The following is a 19,690-nucleotide window of genomic DNA, read 5'->3' on the forward strand; positions in this document are numbered from 1 at the left end:
TCACTTACATGAAACTTTATTCATCCATTTTTTTGTGTGTGTATAACAAGCCTTATCTGAAGTAGAAAATAGAAGGGAGTACGATCCTTGATTCATCTCTTACTAGTTGTGAATTACCTTGGGCAAGTTGCTTTACCTAATTCCGTCTATTTGTTTTCCATCTCTGAATTTAGTATAATAGGACTTTTTGAGGATTAAATGAGGTATTATATGTAAATCATTTAATACAGCACTTAGAAATACAATTCGCAATTGTGTTATTATTGTTATATTTATGATCATCCTCAGCCCTTCAATAAAGTTTAGCCTTTGTACAGTTCTTCACTAGCATTTCAAATCTTAGGGTATGATGTCAGTCATAATCTGAAATTGAGGTTTTTATTACAGTTATGGCTCTATCTTTAGATGGAAACACTAGTAGTTGATCTTACAATAATCTTCAAGAAAAAGAACATTTGAACAATAATTTCCACAGCGTCGAGTTTAGTTCAGTAAATCATATTACGTATAGTTGCCCAAAGGAGGAAGGCTCCTAATTCACCATTTTAGATCAAGTTTTATTGAATTTTCAAAAGAATACCCAATCCAAAAAAATTAAAAACGGCTATTCTAGGTAATAAAGGTATGCTGTCCAAAACTTTCTGCAATAATGGAAAGATTCTATATCTGTGATCAACACAATTGTCATTAGCACTTTAAGTTTGCCTAATGAGACTGAGAAACATAATTTTTAATTTTACTTAGCTTTAATTATTTTAAATCTTAATTTAAATAGCCACACATGTAGCTGGAGGCTACTGTATCAGATGGCATAGGTTGACAGTCTATTCCTGAATCAAGCCAAAGCATCAATGCACCACCTCTCAGGACTATAGTCTATTCTATGGTGCCAACTATTGGCACCATATTCTATTACCAGTTAAATAATTACATTGAATGATTTATGCTTTTTACATGATTTTAAAATTTATTAATACAGCTAAGTAAAAAGGGTTCCCTGGAGAATCTTCAACCAGCCTGAGCACTGGGAGGATGGAGTGGGGCCTGAGGAAGCTCCCACCATTTGCAGAGGGTAGGAGCCTGGCCTCTCCTGTTCCTGGGTGGGGAACTGAGATTCAATCTTGAGATGGGGGCCTGTTAACAGGAACCCTCTTGCTTGGCTAGGAGTCGTTTTCCTTTTAGCCCAATAAATTCCATAATCCCCTCACCCTTCAAAGTGTCTGCATGCCTAATCTTTCCTGGTCTTGTAACAAGAACTTGCTTTTTTTTCTACAAAACTATCTTGAGAAATAACAGGAAAACCAGCCTTCACTGCAGATTCAACTTATTAGGATGCTTAATTTTTTATGCATTCTCCTCTACTCTCAGTAAGAGACCACAGATGACATTTATCTCTTACCACACTCTCAGGAATAAATGTGCTTTTCCTGAGCAACTAGTTTATTTTAACTTATGAACTCTATGATGAATTAAACTTTGTTTCTCTCTTTCCAATGCCTGATGCCTGTCCCACATATAAGACACTCTTATTGACAAAAATCAGAAAATGAAAATAATTTTCACACGAATTGACCCCAAACAGTATTGATACTTTCAGGTATTGTTATTTTTAAAAATTAAAAATATTTAACATTAACGTTTGATCATAAAGTTGAAGCATTATAAGCATAGGAGGCATTATTTGATGCAAACCAATGCAACGCCAGGAAATCTATAATTAGGCTTTTTACCTCTCATGCCTTACCAAATTAACATGCTATAAAAGAAGTAACATTACATCTGTAGAAAATGACTATTTCAATTTAAGACTACAGAAGAATCTCCATTGCCTCTTTACTAGATAATTACTGGGTCATACGTTAACTGTATGTTTAACCTCTAAAGAAATGTCCGTGGCCAGGCACGGTGGCTCATGTCTGTAATCCCAGCACTTTGGGAGGCCGAGGCAGGCGGATCATGAGGTCAGGAGTTCGAGACCAGTCTGGCCAACATAGTGAAACCCTATCTCTACTAAAAATACAAAAAATTAGCCGGGTGTGGTGGTATGCACCTGTAATCCCAGCTACTCAGGAGGCTGAGGCAGGAGAATCACGTGAACCCGGGAGGCAGAAGTTGCAGGGAGCCGAGAGGGTGGGCACCATTGCACTCCAGTCCGTGCAACAGTGTGAGACACTGTCTCAAAAAAGAAAAAAAAAGAAAAATCCACACCATTTTCCATGGGAGTTGCATTATTTATCATTTCCACCAAGAGCATATATGGAATCCAATTTTTTATATCCTCACTAAAACGTGTTTTTATCTCTTTTTGATCAAAGCTATCCCAGTGAGTGTTAAGTGGTATCTCATTGTGGTCTTCATTTGCATTTCCATGATTGCTAATAATATTGAGCATATTTTCATGTGCTTATTAATCATTTGTATGTCTTATTTGAGGACTCGCCTTCTCAGATCTTTTGCCCATTATGAATATTTTTCTGAAGGAAGAAAACAAGGATTAGAAACATTAAGTGACCTGCCCAAGTTTATGCAGGTAATGAATCAAGTATAATATAACTTATCTGAAACTCAATATGCTCTGAGGATCTGAGGTCTGAAGGACTAAATTTATTCTATTAATCAACTGCTTCCCAATTATTAACATACCTGAACAGAAGACATTCATATTTCTGGAAATGTTTTCTACATTAAACAATTTTGGTGTTTAATAGCAGCAAGTACTACACTATTTTTCATTATGAAAAGAAGTCTACCAACTCACAGTCTCCAAATGATAAACTAAAAGTTAATACAAATACTTTTTTCAGATTTCTCAGAAGAAGGAAGGGGTGATGATCTGTTTGTGTTAGGGCGAATGCAAAGGGCAAGTAAGTGTGTGCAGTTAGAAAGGAGGTTTCACTTGATTCCCTTCGAATTCCTATTTCCTCTAGGCAATGAGGACTTAGAGAAAACATAGTTAGGTAAACATGAATTCTAAAAATGGGACACCTTTCTATTCAGTACAAACTCCTATCAAAATCTTTTCCCATCTTTGGGAATTGTAATGATCTTTAATCTTTCTGAAAATGGCTTGTTGAGCTGAAAGCTTTTAGGACAAGAACAAATGCCCTCCCAAGAAATATTAGCATAGCCTGAGTGTCAGAAAGAGAGCAGGGTGCAAAGCAGACTGTGTGAAGGTGATTAGATAATAGAGACAGGTCCTGGAAGCCACACTCATGAAGGACAAAAAAAATTTTCTATTCCAAAACTGGGTTGTTAATGTTTTGCCACAGAACACAGAGCATTGCATTTCTCATTCTACTCACTGGCAGCAAATTTTGCTGTATGTCATTCTGGATTGTTAAAAAAAAAAAAATGTGATGCCTTCCATGATAAATCTAAGCATGTCAATCATATTTGATTAAACTTAGCAGCAGCAATAGCTTCTAGCATGCTATCAGTCCATCTCTATTTAATATTATTATTATTTTTTCTTTACCATGGGTTTTGGGTTATCAGAAAGCATTAGAGCTCTATATTTGTGTGACACTTCTGGAGCCTCATATTTCCAAAATGTATTATGCTATATGATGTGAAGCAAAGTTAAATAGGGAATGAATTTATTCATGAGGGAAAAGATGTTAGGGCAACTTGCATAGATCATGCAATCTAGAGTAAAATAAAGATAGAAAGGATGCAAATCCATGGTAAATGCTTATTAATGTTTTTGTGATCAGGTTATAAAGAATATTAGCTTTGCCTGTCAGCATGAAAGATATGTGTGTATAATTTTGTGTATAATTTTGTGTATAATTTATCTACAATATTTTCTATTGTACACTAATCTTTCCTTCCTTAGCCTTTTTCAATTATAGCTAACTATAATCATAATGTAAAAATAGTAATTTTAATAAATATTGCCTAATTTGGGAGGCCGAGGGGGGCGGATCACCTGAGGTCAGAAGTTCAAGACCAGCCTAGCCAACATGGTGAAACCCCATTTCTACTAAAAAATACAAAAAGTAGCTGGGCATGGTGGCGGGTGCATGTAAACCCAGCTACTCGGGAGGCTGACGCAGGAGAATCCCTTGAACCAGGGAGGCAAAGGTTGCAGTGAGCTGAGATCACGCCCTACTGCATGCCAGCCTGGGCGACAGAGCGAGACTCCGTTTCAATAAAATAAAAATAAATAAAATATGTCAGGCAATTTGCTGATCTGCTGCAACGTAGTGCTTTACTTAATATTCCCTGCAGCTCAATGCTGTAGATAATGCTGTTACTCAGTTAATGAGATAACCCAAGGTTAGAGCAGATAGCAACTTACCTACATGGTAAATAAGACCACTACTAGATTGGCTTTAACTAGTAATCGTTCCTAATCAAATTCTGGCCATGTGTATAAAGATTATTCTAGAAGTTGTCACCTTGCAGTGGAAAGGATCTGATATTAATTATACTGCTGTTATCAACAACCACTACAAACAGCACTCTATTATAATTGTCTAATTGTTTGACTCTCTTCCCTCAAAAGATATCACATTTGGGTGGGCAAGAATGGCATGTTGTTCACAATTGTATCTTGAAATTGAACACAGTAATGATAAGCATTAAACATTCATTGACAAAACGATTTTAAAAGAAGCACTGATGAAGAGCATGAGCAACTTCATGTCAACTCTATCATACCCTGTCCTTCCCCCAACATGTTGTTCCTATTTGACAAGACTTCTGTGTGTCATAAGATCAGTTTCAACCTTTTAATTCTTGATTTTCTGCTGAGATCTGTATTTCTCCCAATACCCTGGAAACTAGGGTAAAACAGTAAAATTCTATGAAATGCATTTTAGATCATAGCCCCTTTAGTTAAAACCATTGTTTAAGATCCTACCCAAAGAAAATTACTTGGAATTACAACAGCACCTTTCAAAGTTGGAAGTATTACTGCCATTTTGAATCCTCTGTAGTCATTTCTCTTCTACCAGTTTGAACCAAGACAAAGTTCACTTGCCACCATATTATGGTGGCCAATTATATTTCCAGTTCAATTTCTCAGCTTTGATCTTATTCAGTCTCATTTCCACTTCCATCAAAGTTTACAAATGTGACCTTAGTACTCATACAGAGGATCTGAGTGACATAAATTTTCAAGTTATTTTTTTGACATAAATTTCAAAAAAAAATTTTAATATTTTTGCTGAAAATGGGTCAGTATACATTGAAAAGATCTATTCTTTTTTTTTGAGAGGGAGTCTCCCTCTGTCGCTCAGGCTGGAGTGCAGTGGCCAGATCTCCGCTCACTTCAAGCTCCGCCTCCCGGGTTCACGCCATTCTCCTGCCTCAGCCTCCCAAGTAGCTGGGACTACAGGCACCTGCCACCACGCCCGGCTAATTTTTTGTATTTTTAGTAGAGATGGGGTTTCACCGTGTTAGCCAGGATGGTCTCGATCTCCTGACCTCGTGATCCGCCCACTTCGGCCTCCCAAAGTACCGGGATTACAGGTGTGAGCCACTGCACCTGGTCTGAAAGGATCTATTCTAACTAGAGTCAAACTTCAGAAACAAAGTGGATTTTGCACTTTCCTTTAAAAATACTTTAATTGAATTTAAGAGGAGTGAGTTTAAAAAAAGGAATTAATTTTAAAAAGCATTTAATGAGTAAATAAATTCCATTACTAAATTTAAAATGTTAACATAATGATTTGCTACTCAGTTCACCATTTTTTTTGACTCAATCTTTTGGTTTAATTAGCTTCTTTTTTTTAAAATTCCTAAATTGAATTTTATATTATACTTGTACAAGTCCACCCTGCAGATATAATGAATGCAATAATGGATCTATTTGTAGATAAGAATTACTCTGTGTATGCTTTTAAGATTTATTCAAGACAGTTAGAAATAATTGCTGAGAAAGAAAGAGGAAAAATTACAAAAACTATTAGAAAAGTGGACTTATATAGTGGGTACATGTGTGTCCATGTGCATGTGTTCATATGTGTGGATGTGTGTTATTGTATATGGAGAGGTTCTTGTTGTGATTTAATTATGGAATTTAAAGGTAATATAGCATTTTAGATATATTTGGCTGCTTGTTTTTTTCAACTAGTAGTTTGGGAAATTTTTCAGTTTATTCAGATTTAAAAATTGGGCTTAAAGTGACTTAGAATCTATTATAATTTGTTATTCATTTGATAATTTATTGTTTAAGGTGGTGACACTCTGTTTTATTATATTAATTATCATAGGAACTAATTTTACTACCACAATATAGAAACCAGCCAAAAAATTACTGATTTAAGGATAAGTAAAATATTTAGTTTCATTACTGAGGCCCTAAGCCTTTTACTGCTGAGCTCAAATCTTAGCTATTAAGACATAGAAAATAGATGACATAGAATTTTCCCTTCTTACATTATATAGACTAGAATGTGGCCTCCACAAAATTGATGTCATCAACTTAATTGATTTTACATTAGTCAACCAACATATTTTAATTAATTTTTAAATTTTACTCTGTAAATACTTAGTTTTATAGCATTAATATCAATTTTTATTTATTTTTTAAATTTTACACTAAATAATATTTTTACAGCATTCATGTAGAAATTCTACAATGTGTGCTATTCTAATTGATACAGTTGTTAACTCACACAACTTCTATTTATTAAAAAATTGAAATAGATTAATGTAAAATGAAAAATAAACATATAAAAAAGATTAAAATTAAGAATCATGTAATAAATAAAATATTTATGGGAGAAGATAATTATTATATTCTAAGATATAGGCTGAAACAAATAACCAAAATTGAGTACATAACAAAATTTGAGTTTTCCAGTAACCAAGTAAAAGTGGAAAATCCTAATTACTTAGTTGTCGTAGTCCTATTTATGTGGCACACGGTAACTCATTAGAAAGACATTGTACCATTTTTGTAATGTGAGAATATTGATCTTTTGGCCCATTGTATAAGTGGCTATTTCTGCATAGCAAATATTCCTATACTCAGTGACTTATTGTTTTAAATAATTTACATTTATTTAACTCATGAATCTGGAAGTTTCCTAGGGATAGTTTAATCTAAGCTAGGTGCAGTGGAGTAGCTCTGCTGATCTTAGCTTGGTTTGGCTGACTAGCTTCGTGAATGTTCTTTTCTGATGGCAGAGGTGCAACCTGAACTTTCAAGTGCTTTTTAAAGCCGTATTTGTACTATGTCTGCTACGAGCACATTAGCCATGGCAAGATACATGATTTAGCCCTAGTTAAGGAAAGGGAAACCCCCTCACACCACCCCACAGAAGATCACTACAAAAAATACATGGAGAAAGGTATGCATGTCTAATCGTGTTACTGGAAGAGGGTGGAGAATTACAATAGCAATGTCACAATCATATCCTGTTATCCACTTAACAAACAATTATTGAGAAATTAATATGTTGCAAAAGCTATACATGTGCAGAGGATACAACTAGGAATAAAATGCAAAATTCTTTGGCCTCACAGAGCTAAACTTTTATGGGAGGGAAAGAGAAAATAAAATATACAAGTAAAACACTTACTTATTAGGTAATGACCAATACTGCAGAAAACACTATAAAGCAGGAATGAGGAATAGGGAGTATTGAGAGGTAATATTTTAAATAGAATTGTGAGCAAAAGACACACTGAGGAGGGAATATTTCACTAAAGACCCAAAGGAGGTGAGGGGACTACTAATATATATAACTGAGATTTCAGGAAATAATCTAAATTGAGAGAGAATTAAATGCAAAGTACCCCCAAACTGATGCCTGTCCACTTATGCAAAGAGGGGGAGTTAGTAGGAGATGTGAGCAGAAAAGTAAAAGTGAAAGGTAAAATAACATATCTATATAGCGTGGTTTTATAAACCACCATAAAGACTTTGATGTTTACTCTGAAGGAAAGCAAAGGCAATCAAGGTTATTGCAGCATGATCAGATATAAGTTTTAACAGGCTCATTCTGCCGGTTCTATCGAGCATAGAGCATGGGCAGGCAAAGGAGTGGCAGGGTATCAAAATTATTGCAATAATTTAGATGAGGTACGATGATGGCTTGGAGCCTTGGACCAGGGCCATAAATGTGATGGTGGTGAAAAATTGTCCAAGTTTGAATTTCTTTTAAGGAAGAATTGATAAGAGTGACTAATGGATTGATCGTAACTCAGAGAAATAAAAAGCCTGCCTTCAGATTTTTCATCTGAGCAACTATGATGTATAAGTGACCATTACTAGAAATGGCAAAAGCGTGGAAAGTATTGGGTATTAGATGATGACCAGGAGATTGGCTGTGGACATTTATTAAAGTGGAGATGCCAAGTAAGCAGTCCTACATACCAGCCTAAATGTTCCTGAGGAGGTGTGATGTAACAATGCAAATAGTTGAGTTATCACCATGACATTTAAGGATGTTTAAAACAATGAGTATGCAGGGCATGGTTCTCAAATACAGTTTTACCAGTACAACATATTAATCCATTACATTTAAATAAACAAATATGTACTCTTCACCCACTCTATTTAAGACTGTGCTAGGCTCAAAGTACCTATAATATCTAGCATACTACCTTACAGTTCTTAGGTGTCTTGTAAGGGATCTATAATTTTGTTTAAGCCTCAACTAAGTGGCTTGAGGTTAAGAAAGGATTTCTGTTGCAACACTGGAAATATAAACTAAGAAGGATAAAGCTATAGAAACCAAGCTGAATGAGCTAAGAAAAGATAATGATCTGATGAAAGGATCTCACTAAGCATGCAGATGCCCAAGGCCCACGCCAACTGAAATGATTCCCGACTTAGCCCCTTGGGAGCCTGAGGTGTGCAGATCGCTTAAACTCAGGAGTTTGAGACCAGCTTGGGCGACATGGCAAAATCCCACCCCTACAAAAAATTCAAAAACTAGCAGGGCATGGTGGTGCACACCAGTAGTCCCAGCTACCTGGGAGAATCACCTGAGCCTGAGAAGTAGAGGCTGCAGGGAGCCAAGATCACACCATGGCACTCCAGTCTGGGTGACAGAGAGACGCTGTCAAAAAAAAAAAAAAAAAAAAAAAAAGGAAGGAAGGACTGAAAAGAAAAAGAAAGAAAGAAAATGGTCACAGGTTTATGTTCCATGGCCAAGAGTCTATAACTGTAAGTGGTCTGGGAGTTGCCAAACTTGATCCTAGAGTTTGTATATGAGAGTATTTTGGCAGTGCTGGACTGAGAATACTCAAATCTGACAGCAAGGTCAAGCAAGGCACAGGGATGAACAAGGATTATTAATAGGCATAGGATTCCAGAAGGCACCATTCAAGTCACTTGAGAGACATCTTAAAAGCAGTCTCAAGAAAGCTAGCCCATTCTAGTCTCTTACTTAAAGTTCAGTCTCTGAAACACTTGGGATTTCCCTCTGATTGGCCTTTCTGCAATAACAGAGTGCTGTGATATTTCACTTCTATTTAAAAAGCTGTAACACTTTCTTGCTCCCACTTCAACACACAAGTCAGGACGGCAGGGGTGATTCATTTGGTGTGTGTTTTACAGATAAGTAAGGATTTTGAAGTAATCTGTACATAGGGATATTTGGTGAGGCCTGAAGATTTAATTGAACTTGGCATTCATACAATTAGTTTGGTTTACTTTCTTGTATCATTAGCAAACTTATTAAAAAGGAGATACAAATAAACTTTGTGCCAATTACATAAGAAAATAATTAGATTTTATTAACCCAGGAACTCAGGCAATCAATTAAGGCAGGGGTATTCTGGTCTCAGTCACCTCATTATTCTTTATATGCTAATTTAATCACAAATACTAATGGATTGTATAGAAATGAGACACTTTATTCCATTAAACAACATATAAAAGCTCTTAAAGTGGCAATGCCTGTTTCCTTGAAAAAAAAAAAAAACTGTTTTTGCTAAATGAGGTGTTTGCTTTAAAGTAGAAAACCTCTTTCTGAGCTATGATAATGGGTTCTTTATAAATTCTTGCTAAAATAACTAACTTTAACAAATGACCCTTTCAAGTTTCAAACTTGACAATTTTAATTGGATTATAAACTAAAACGATAAAAATAGATCAAATATAGGTTCAAAGTCCATCTATTAAACTTACTACCTAAATGGTAATAGGCAAGATTGCCTTTGCCACTTCTCTGTGCCTCAGCTTCTTCACTGTAAACTGGGGGTGCTCATATTAGCATTGGCCATGAAAAATTCTGGTGAGGGGAAAATACAACAATGTATATAAAATTACTGGTACATATTAGGTGCTCCATAAATGTTGCTTTTTTTTCCTTTCTCCCTGTCTCTTTTTCTCTAGTTTAGGATGCATGCCCTCCACGTTGTAGTTGGCAAGAGACGCTTTCGAGATTTTCATTCTTAAAACAGTAGTGCTGGGGTTCTTCAGTACGATCAAGCCAATTAATCATGAGCCAACTGTACAAATATATAGATTATCTAGAAACTGTGGCTATTTTACTTTATTCTTCTATCAAATATTTCTTCGTTACCTACCAAGTACCAGTGTTGCATGGAAAACCTGATTCTGAGGGTGGATAAATAGTGGCATATTTATGCCCTATTTGAGCTTATACTTGAGTTAATGTTAGATGATTTTTAAAAAACTTCTTATAATAAATGTTTTGGTATAGGAAAGTGTGTCAGGGTCTTTCTGAAATCCTGTCTCCTGTGCTGGTACCTGGAAACTCATTCTAGGCAGTAAGCTGGAACAATTGCAAGGCTGATTTTAAATGTTATCCTTATCCCCAGAATCACAGAAATTTACTGCCTCTCATCTAATGTCTGAAACCTCTTGTTCTATATGTTTTACTTTGTTTGCTACATGATTACAGTGTGAGGAAAATTGCTATAGAAATCACTGCTTTATGGGTGAAAATGGACATAATTTATTTAATATTCAATTAGACACTAGAGAGGGGCTTCAAGATATTTGACTAGAAGCATTTCACCTTGCATCCTCCACTTAACCAAAATCTGGATGGACAATCACACTTCAAATACATTATCCAAGAGAAGACACTGGAATTCAATAGCAAAGTGACAGGAAACCCCAAAAGCAAGGAAGGAGAAGGAAGAAAATCAGACCACTTGGCTGGGATCAGCTCAGAGCTAAAAATGAGTTCTCAACATGAGGAAAAGGTAAGTTAAAGATCTCCAGTGGCCCATATCCCCAGGGGGGATTTGTGCGATCCTGGCCATGGGAAAACCCCTGGACCTTCCTAAGTCCTGAAAGCAACATATGGAGCAGGCAGGAGCCTGTTGGACAGAACTGCTCCAGGGAGGCAGCTCACGCTGGGTCCCACATCCTTTCTGAGACCTAAGTGGCTAGAGTGAGGTACCATTTTGCATTCTAGCTTTTAAGAGAACAGACACTGTGCTGGGGCCCAGTGGTGCCAGGACTGAGGCACTAGGGAAACTCATGCTGTTACTGCTGGGATGAGGGCACAAGCAGGGAATGAGCTCTCAAAGCTGGGGCTGAGAAGTGAGCAAGCACCCTGGGGACTTAGACTGGGTTGCCAAGGGCCACAGGTTGTTTCTGGATCTTAGTTGTGAGCTGGCCAGGGACTCCTGCCGGTGGGATTGAGGTGCAAACTAGGTGTGGGCTACTGTCTGCCACCAAGGATGGGTCATGAGAGGGACAGGCATTCCCTACCCTCCAGCCCAGGCTGTGGCTACTGAGGCAGGCCCTGCCCTTTCCAGTAGTAGTTGACTCACGCATTCCTCCTGGGGCCTGAGGATGGCCCTGCCTTGGTCACCATGGCTGGTACCTGCTGTCACCACTGGGGGGGCCTGAACATAAGTCTGCCTACCCTGGTTTTGGTTTTAACCATCCCCTACCCTGCTTCAAGATAGAGCACATAGCTGGGGTCCTGGGATTGTCCAAACCAATCCACCATTTGGGTCACCTGGGCACTTTTCTCCAGGCCTGAGATTGGGCCTAAACTTCTCACTGCTACCATCTCAGCTGCACCAACCTGCAAGAACCACTCGTGAGCCTGAAGACTGGCCCACCCAGCCCCTGGCAGCCACTGCCAACTCAATACACAAGGCTCGAGACTCACAGAATCATCCAGCCACTGCTACTGCCATCTCTCAGGCCACAGCAGCTTCCCAGGGTCCCAAAACCTGCCCACCCACCGGATTCACTTTTACCACTACTGACATCTGAGCAGCCCAGTAATCACCAACACCAGTGACAGCGTACACGCCCTAGGGCACAAGGACAAGTATGCTCAGCCCCCTGCTGACACCATGAAAGCCTGAAGACTGGCCTACATGACAACCCAGTGCACTGCGTAACTTCACCACAGCCTCCTCTAATAACTGCACCCTAACCCACCACAGAAATCACAGATACCACTAATTCTGTTTATAACCAAAGAAATAATTCAAAGATTACACTACTGCACACAACCTGAATAAAAGCCAAAGTGCCCTACTTAACCAACACCAAAGATATGTCTTCAGGAAAGTCCTCCTCTATGATAGGAAATTTAAACATATGAAGAAGTGACTTTATACCACATGTCCAGATACCAACAGAAGGACACATGAAAAAGCAAGGAAATACGACATCTTCAAAGCAACACCATAATCATCCAGCAATAGGCAAATATTGCTATACTTAAGGAAGTTCTTCAGGTAGAAATGAAAGTACACTGATTGCTAACATGAGAACATATGAAACTATGAAACTCACTGTTAAAGATAAATATATAGTCAAATTCAGATACCCCACTATTGTAATAAGTGTAAATTATTTATACCTCTAGTATGCATGTTAAAAGTCAAAATAGTAAAATCAACTATAGCTACAATTAGTTTGTTGATAAATATACAAGATAAAAGGATGTAAATTGTGACATTGAAAATGTAAATTTTGTGGGGAGGTAAAAGTCCAAAGTTTTAGTATGGGATTAAAATTAAATTAATCAGCTTAAAATGGTACAGTACAAATATAAGATGTTTTTATGTAAGTTTCATGGTAGCCACAAGGCCAAAAAAAATATATGGCATATACAGAAATGATAAAGGGAATGGATTCAAATATTAGCCCTACAGAAAATCAATACCAATTCTTGAATAGTTAGAAATTTAACACACTGTTTACATATGAAACTTACTCCACAGTAACAATAAATTGTAGTTTCTTGAGGTATAATGATAGGCTATTTATTGATCTATTTTTCTCTTTTAATGTGGGCATTTATTGCTATACACTTTGCTTTTTTAACTGCGTTGGCTGCATCCCATAGATTTTGGTATTGTGTTCCCATTGGCATTTGTCTCAAGTTATTTTTTAATTTCTCTTTTGATTCTTTCTTTGACTCATTGATTTTTCAGGCGAATGTTATTTAATTTCTACATATTTATGAATTTTTCAATATTTCTCCTCTTGATTTCTACTTTCATAATATTGTACCTGAAAATCATAGTGACATCATTTTAGTATTCTTAAATTTGTTAAGAATTGTTTGATGCCCTACTGTGGTCTATCCTAGAGAATGCTTCATGTGCACTAGATAAGAATATATATTCTGCTGCTATTGGATGAAAAGTTCTGTATATGTCTGTGGGATAGATTTTGTCTAAAGTGTAATTCAAGTCTAGTATTTCTTTGTTAATTTTGCATCCAGTTGATCTGTTCATGATTGAAAGTGGAGTATCCAAATTACCTATTATTACTGTATTGTTACCCATTTCTCCTTTCTTGTCCATTAATATTTGCCTTATGTATTTAGGTGCTCTTGTTTTGGATGCATATATATTTACGATTGCTATAACTTCTTGATGATTTGACCCCTCTCATTAACTAGTAAATGTTTATTTCTCTTGTGATAGTTTTTGCCTTAAAATCTATTTTATCTGATATAAATATTGCCACCCCTGCTATCTTTTGGTAGTTGTTTGCATGGAATGCCTTCTTCTATTTACATTCAGCCTATGTGTGTTCTAAAAGTTAAAGTGGGCCTCTTATAGGCAGCATATAGTTAGAATTTTTTTTATTCATTCAGTCACTCCATATCCTTTGATTGGAGAATGTAAGCCATTTACATTAAAAGCTGTTATTGATATATAAGGAATTACTGCTGCCATTTTGTAACTTGTTTTCCGGTTGTTTTGTAGAACCTTCGTTTTCTTCTTCTGTGGTCTGCCTTTGTGATTTGCTGATTTTCTGTACTGCTAAGCTTTTAATTCTATTCTCTTTATCATTTATGTATACCCTATGTTATTTTGTTTTGTGGCTACCATGAAGCTTTTGTAAAACATCTTATAAGCTGATAAAAATTTAACTTTGGTCACATACAAAATGTCTGGACTTTTACTGTCCTCCCAAAATTTGTATTTTTGATGTTATAATTTATATCCCATTCTCTCCTGTCTTGCAAGATTTTTTTTTTTTTTTTTTTTTTTTTGCTGAGGAGTCTACGGATAGTCTAATAAAAATTCCTTTGTATATGACATGTTGTGTTCTTTTGATGATTTTGTAATTCTCTGATTGTAATATGCCTCAGTGATTACCTCTTTGAGTTGAACTTGTTTGCTGACTTTAAGGCTTTATAGATCTGGATGTTCGTATCTCTCCCAAGACTTGGGAATTTTTCAGCAATTATTTCATTAAATAAACTTTCTGTACTTTTTTTGTCTCTGTCCTCCGGAACTTCCATAATGCAAAAATGTATGTTTTCACTTAATGGGGTCCCAGAAGTCCAATAGGCTTCCTTTATGCTTTCTCATTATTTTTCAAGTTTTTCTCTCTAGGTAATTTTAAAAGATGGGTCTTAAAGTTTACTGACTGTTCTTTCTACTTAATCTAGTTTGCTGTTGAAGCTCTTGGTTGTCCTCTTTATTTATTTCTATTGAATTATTCAAGGTAGGGCCCAGTGGCTCACACCTGTAATTTCACCCCTTTGGGAGGCCGAAGCAGGAAGATCACTTGAGCCCAGGAGTTTGAGACAAGCCTGGGCAATACAGTGAGACTTCATCTCTACAGAAATATAATTTTAAAAAAAGAATTCTTCAAGTCCAAGGTTTCTGTTAGGTTCTTTTTGATTATGTAAGTTTCTTTCTTGAATTTCACATTCAGATTATGAATTGTTTTCCTGATTTCCTTGAATTGTCTATGTGTAGTCTCTTGTATCTTGCTGAGTTCCTTCAAAATCATTATTTTGAATTTCTTTTCTGACAGTTTGTAAATTCCTTTGTCTTTGAAACCATTATTGGAGAATTATTTTATTCCTTTGGTGGAAAGCAGAGTGTTACAGGTTTCAGTTCAGTTGGCAAAGCGACCTAGTTCAACCAAGGCTCTATTTCTCCGCATGTGGGTTGCGGAATCAGCTCAGCCCTGGGAGGAAACCTGTTCATTTAGCACAAGGCTTCTACTCTCTAGGGGGCAGAGCGCCATGTCACTCAGGCACCAGAGTGTGACTGCTCTTCTTGCCAAAGGCACCTGTTTCCTGGGGGGCAGAGTACTACCTCAACTCAAGCACTAGGGGCTGTGAGTTCTCTAGATGGACAAAGCACCCATTCAAGAAGGGAGGTGCCACTTTCACTCAAGTGTTAGAAGGTGTCACTACTCTTCTTGGCCAATGTATATATTCCCTGGGAGGTGGGGCATCACGTCAGCTCAGGCAGTGAAGGGCAGGGACCAGCAAAAAAATGGAATGGAGAAGATTGAGTGACTTTATGGCAGCTTGGCCTCAGGGGGCAGGGTGTAGCAGCAGCTCAACTTAAGGATGGTGGGCCACTGGGTGGGTGTGGTGCAGAGTTGATAAAGTCTTTGGAATGGAAGAGTAAAGTGGCTACTGTCTTCCAAGGCAGGACACACTCACTGTAGTTCTGCTTCTAAGATGGCACAGCACAATAGCAGCTTGGGCTGTGGTGGAAGAGGCACAGATTGGCTCATTTTTTGTTGGGAGCATAGCCATATGGACTTTGGGGAGCATCTCAGTTGGGCTCAGTGTATGTGAGGAATGCAGGAGTCCTTAAAAAGACTGTTGGTATCTGCAGTGGTGATGAAATCTGCTGAGTTCCTGTTTAGCTTTTCCCCTCAGGGAGAAGTCCCTCCTGGTTCCAAGCTGATCCTGACTTGGGGTTTCGGTGAAAGAGGTAAAATGTTTTATTCCCTTCCCTATGCAGCCATCCAGTTTTTCTTTGCTCCTCAAAATTTCTGCTACTTCTTTGCTCTACACTGGTACTGTACTTTAGTTACTTTCACCAAAAGTAGTTGTTTATTCGTAGTTTTGTTTGTTTTTATTGGGGAAGATGAGTGGTAGGAACTTCTAGTTGGACATCTTATGGAACTTATTCCACATTTTCTTTATCCCTTCATCCCTTGATGGGCACTTAATTTGTTTCCATATCTTTACTATTGCAAATAATAGTGCAATGGATATTGGAGTGCAGATATCTCTTTGGGATCATGATATTTTCTTTTAATATGTACCTACAATTGAGATTGCTTGATCTTATAGTATTTCTATTTTTCAATTCTTGAGGATCACACATAATGTTTTCCATGGTGAATTTACCAGTTTACATGCCCACCAACAATTCCTTCTCTCCACATGCTCACCCACACTTGATGTCTTTTCGCTTTTTTAATAATAGCCATTGTAAGAGGTGTAAGGTAATATCTCATTGTGGTTTTCATTTGCATTTACCCAATGAATAGTAACATTTAACACCTTTTGATATAGCTGTTGGCCATTTTTAATGCCTTTTTTTGTAAAAAAAAAACAAATCTATTTTAGTTCTTATTCATGTTATAAACAGGTTTTTTTATTCATTTAAGTTGTGTAAGTTTCATATATATTTTATATCTTAATGACTTATATATTTCCTCCAAGTTAATAGGCTGCCTTTCATTTTCATCTTCTATTTTGTCGATTGTTTCCTTTATTATGCAGAAACTTTTTAGTTTGATGTAGCCCCACTTATGTTTTTGCTTTTGTGGCCTGTGCTTTCGTTGTCATATTCAAAAACAATATCAACAATTTAAAGAAGCTTTTCTACTATTTTTTTCTAGGAGACTTATGGTTTCAAGTTTTACATCAGTCTTTAATTCAGCTTGAGTTAATTTTTGTGAGTGTTATAACAGAGATATCCAATTCTTTCTTTTGACTGTGGATATCCAGATTTCCACATTATTTATTAAAGAGACTACTCTTTTCCCATTGACTATGCATAGTGCCTTGTTGAAGATTCATTGACTGTACAAGCAAGGGTTTATTCTTGAGCTGTGCATTTCATTCCTTTGGTCTATATGTCTACTTTTATGCCAGCACAATACTATTTTGATTACTACAGCTTTGTAATATAATCAGAAAATTTGTAATTATGAAGTATGTTGCCTCTGACTTTGTTCTTGGTCAATATTGCTTCAGCTATTCAAAGTCTATTGTGATTCCATACAAGGTTTAAGATTTTTTTGTTCTATTCCTGTGAAAAATGCCTTTGGAATTTTTATATGGATTGCATTTAATATGTATATTCCTTTGGGTAATATGAAGAGGTTAATATTAATTCTTTCAACCCACGAACACAGAAGAATTTTTCATTTATCTATGCTTCATTTATTGTGTTTTATTTATCAATTTATTTTATCACTGTCTTATAGATTTCCCTGTATAGATATTTCCCCTCCTTAAAGTTATTCTTAAGTATTTTACTATTTTTGATACTATTATAAATGTGATTTTCTTAATTTTTTCAGATAGTTCATTGCTAGTGCACAGAATTACAGCTGACATTTTATGCTGAGTTCATATCTTGTAAGTTTACTGAATTTGTTCATTATTTCTAATAGTTTTTAAGCCACTTTTTTTAAAACACTGTTTCATGAACTAGTTTTATTTTCTGAACTGTTTTTCTAAATTTTTTTCTAAATAGTTGCTCTTTTGTTACAAATAAATTGCACTTTTATTCCCCCTCGCCTTTTACGTTTTTTTTTTTTTTTTTTTTTTGAGGCGGAGTCTTGCTCTGTCTCCCAGGCTGTAGTGCAGTGGCACAATCTCGGCCCGCTGCAAGCTCCGCCCCCCGGGTTCACGCCATTCCCATGCCTCAGCCTCCCCAGAAGCTGGGACTAAAGGCACCCGCCACCACGCCCGGCTGATTTTTTGTATTTTTAGTAGAGACAGGGTTTCACTATGTTAGCCAGGATGGTCTCGATCCCCTGACCTCGTGATCCGCCCTCCTCTGCCTCCCAAAGTGCTGGGGCTACAGGCGTGAGCCACCGCGCCCAGCCACCTTTTACGTTTTTAATGTCATAATTCACACTTTTTTTTTTTTTTTTTTGAGACAGTCTCGCTCTGTTGCTGAGGCTGGAGTGCAGTGGCGTGATCTGGGCTCACTGCAAACTCCACCTCCTGGTTCGACCCATTCTTCTGCCTCAAACTCCCAAATAGCTGGGATTACAGGTGCGTGTTGTGTATTCATTAACAAGTTGTGGTAGCAATAGTTATTTTTAATACTTTTTCCTTTTAAATTTTATATTAGAGTTAAACGTGATTTATACTATACCATTACTGTATTTAATCATTCTAAATTTGAGAATGCAGTTACTTTTATCAGTGAGTTCTATACATTTATATGTTTTAGTGTTAGTAATTAATGTTCTTTTTTCAGTTTAAAGTACTTCTCTAGCATTTTTTGTAAGACAGGTTGAGTGGTGTTGAACTCGTTCATCACCAGCTTTTATTTCTGTGGAAAAGTATTAATCTCTTTCATTCCTGAAGGGCTGCTTCAGTATTCTTGGTTTGAAGGTTGTTTTGTTTTGTTTTTCAGCACTTTAAAAATATTATCTCATTTTCTCCTTGCCTGCAAGTTTTGTGCTAAGAATACATTGATAGTCTCATGGTGGTTTTCTTGTATGTAAAGTATTCTCTTTTTGCATTTAAAATTCTTTGTCTTGTATTGTTGAGAGTTTGATTGTAATAGTTTGACTGTAGTGTGTCTCAGTGAATTTCTCTTTAGGTTAAAACTGTTTAAGAATCTTTAAGCTTCTTGTCCCTGTCTATACCTCTCCCCAGTTATGGGAACTTTGCAGTCATAGTTTCTTAAATAAGAATTTGTCCTCTTTCTCTCTCTCTCTCCTCCTGAGAGTTCCATTACCTGTAAATTAGTTCTCTTGATGATGTTTTATAAATCTCTTAGGGTTTTTTAAATTCTCTTTTGTTCTCTCTTCTTTTTCCTCTTTGACTGATAATTTAAAATGGCCTGTCTTCAAGTTTATAGGTTCTTTATTCTGCTTGATTAAGTCCGTTGATTATGCTGTTGCATTTTTTTATTTTATTTATTGTATTCATCAGCTCTGGAATTTCTGTTTTTTTTTTTTTTTTTTTTTTTTTTTTTTTTTTTTTTTTTTTTTTTGAGACGGAGTTTCGCTCTGTTGCCCAGGCTGGAGTGCAGTGGCGCAGTCTCGGCTCACTGCAAGCTCCGCCTCCCGGGTTCACACCATTCTCCTGCCTCAGCCTCTCCGAGTAGCTGGGACTACAGGCGCCCGCCACTACGCCCGGCTAATTTTTTTGTATTTTTAGTAGAGACGGGGTTTCACTGTGGTCTCGATCTCCTGACCTCATGATCCGCCCGCCTCGGCCTCCCAAAGTGCTGGGATTACAAGCGTGAGCCACCGCGCCCGGCCTGGAATTTCTGTTTTATTTTAAAATGATTTATACTTGCTGAATTTCTAATT

At 36.8% G+C, this 19,690-nt stretch overlaps 1 long non-coding RNA gene across 1 annotated transcript in view; it reads left to right on the forward strand.

Annotated features, from left to right (window-relative positions):
* LOC131384612 (uncharacterized) overlaps positions 1-19,690 on the forward strand; it is a 461,813-nt gene that overhangs the window by 147,852 nt on the left and 294,271 nt on the right. The window lies entirely within an intron of this gene.

The sequence above is a fragment of the Hylobates moloch genome, unplaced genomic scaffold (assembly GCF_009828535.3).
Source record: "Hylobates moloch isolate HMO894 unplaced genomic scaffold, HMol_V3 SCAFFOLD_11, whole genome shotgun sequence".
Lineage (NCBI taxonomy): Eukaryota > Metazoa > Chordata > Mammalia > Primates > Hylobatidae > Hylobates > Hylobates moloch.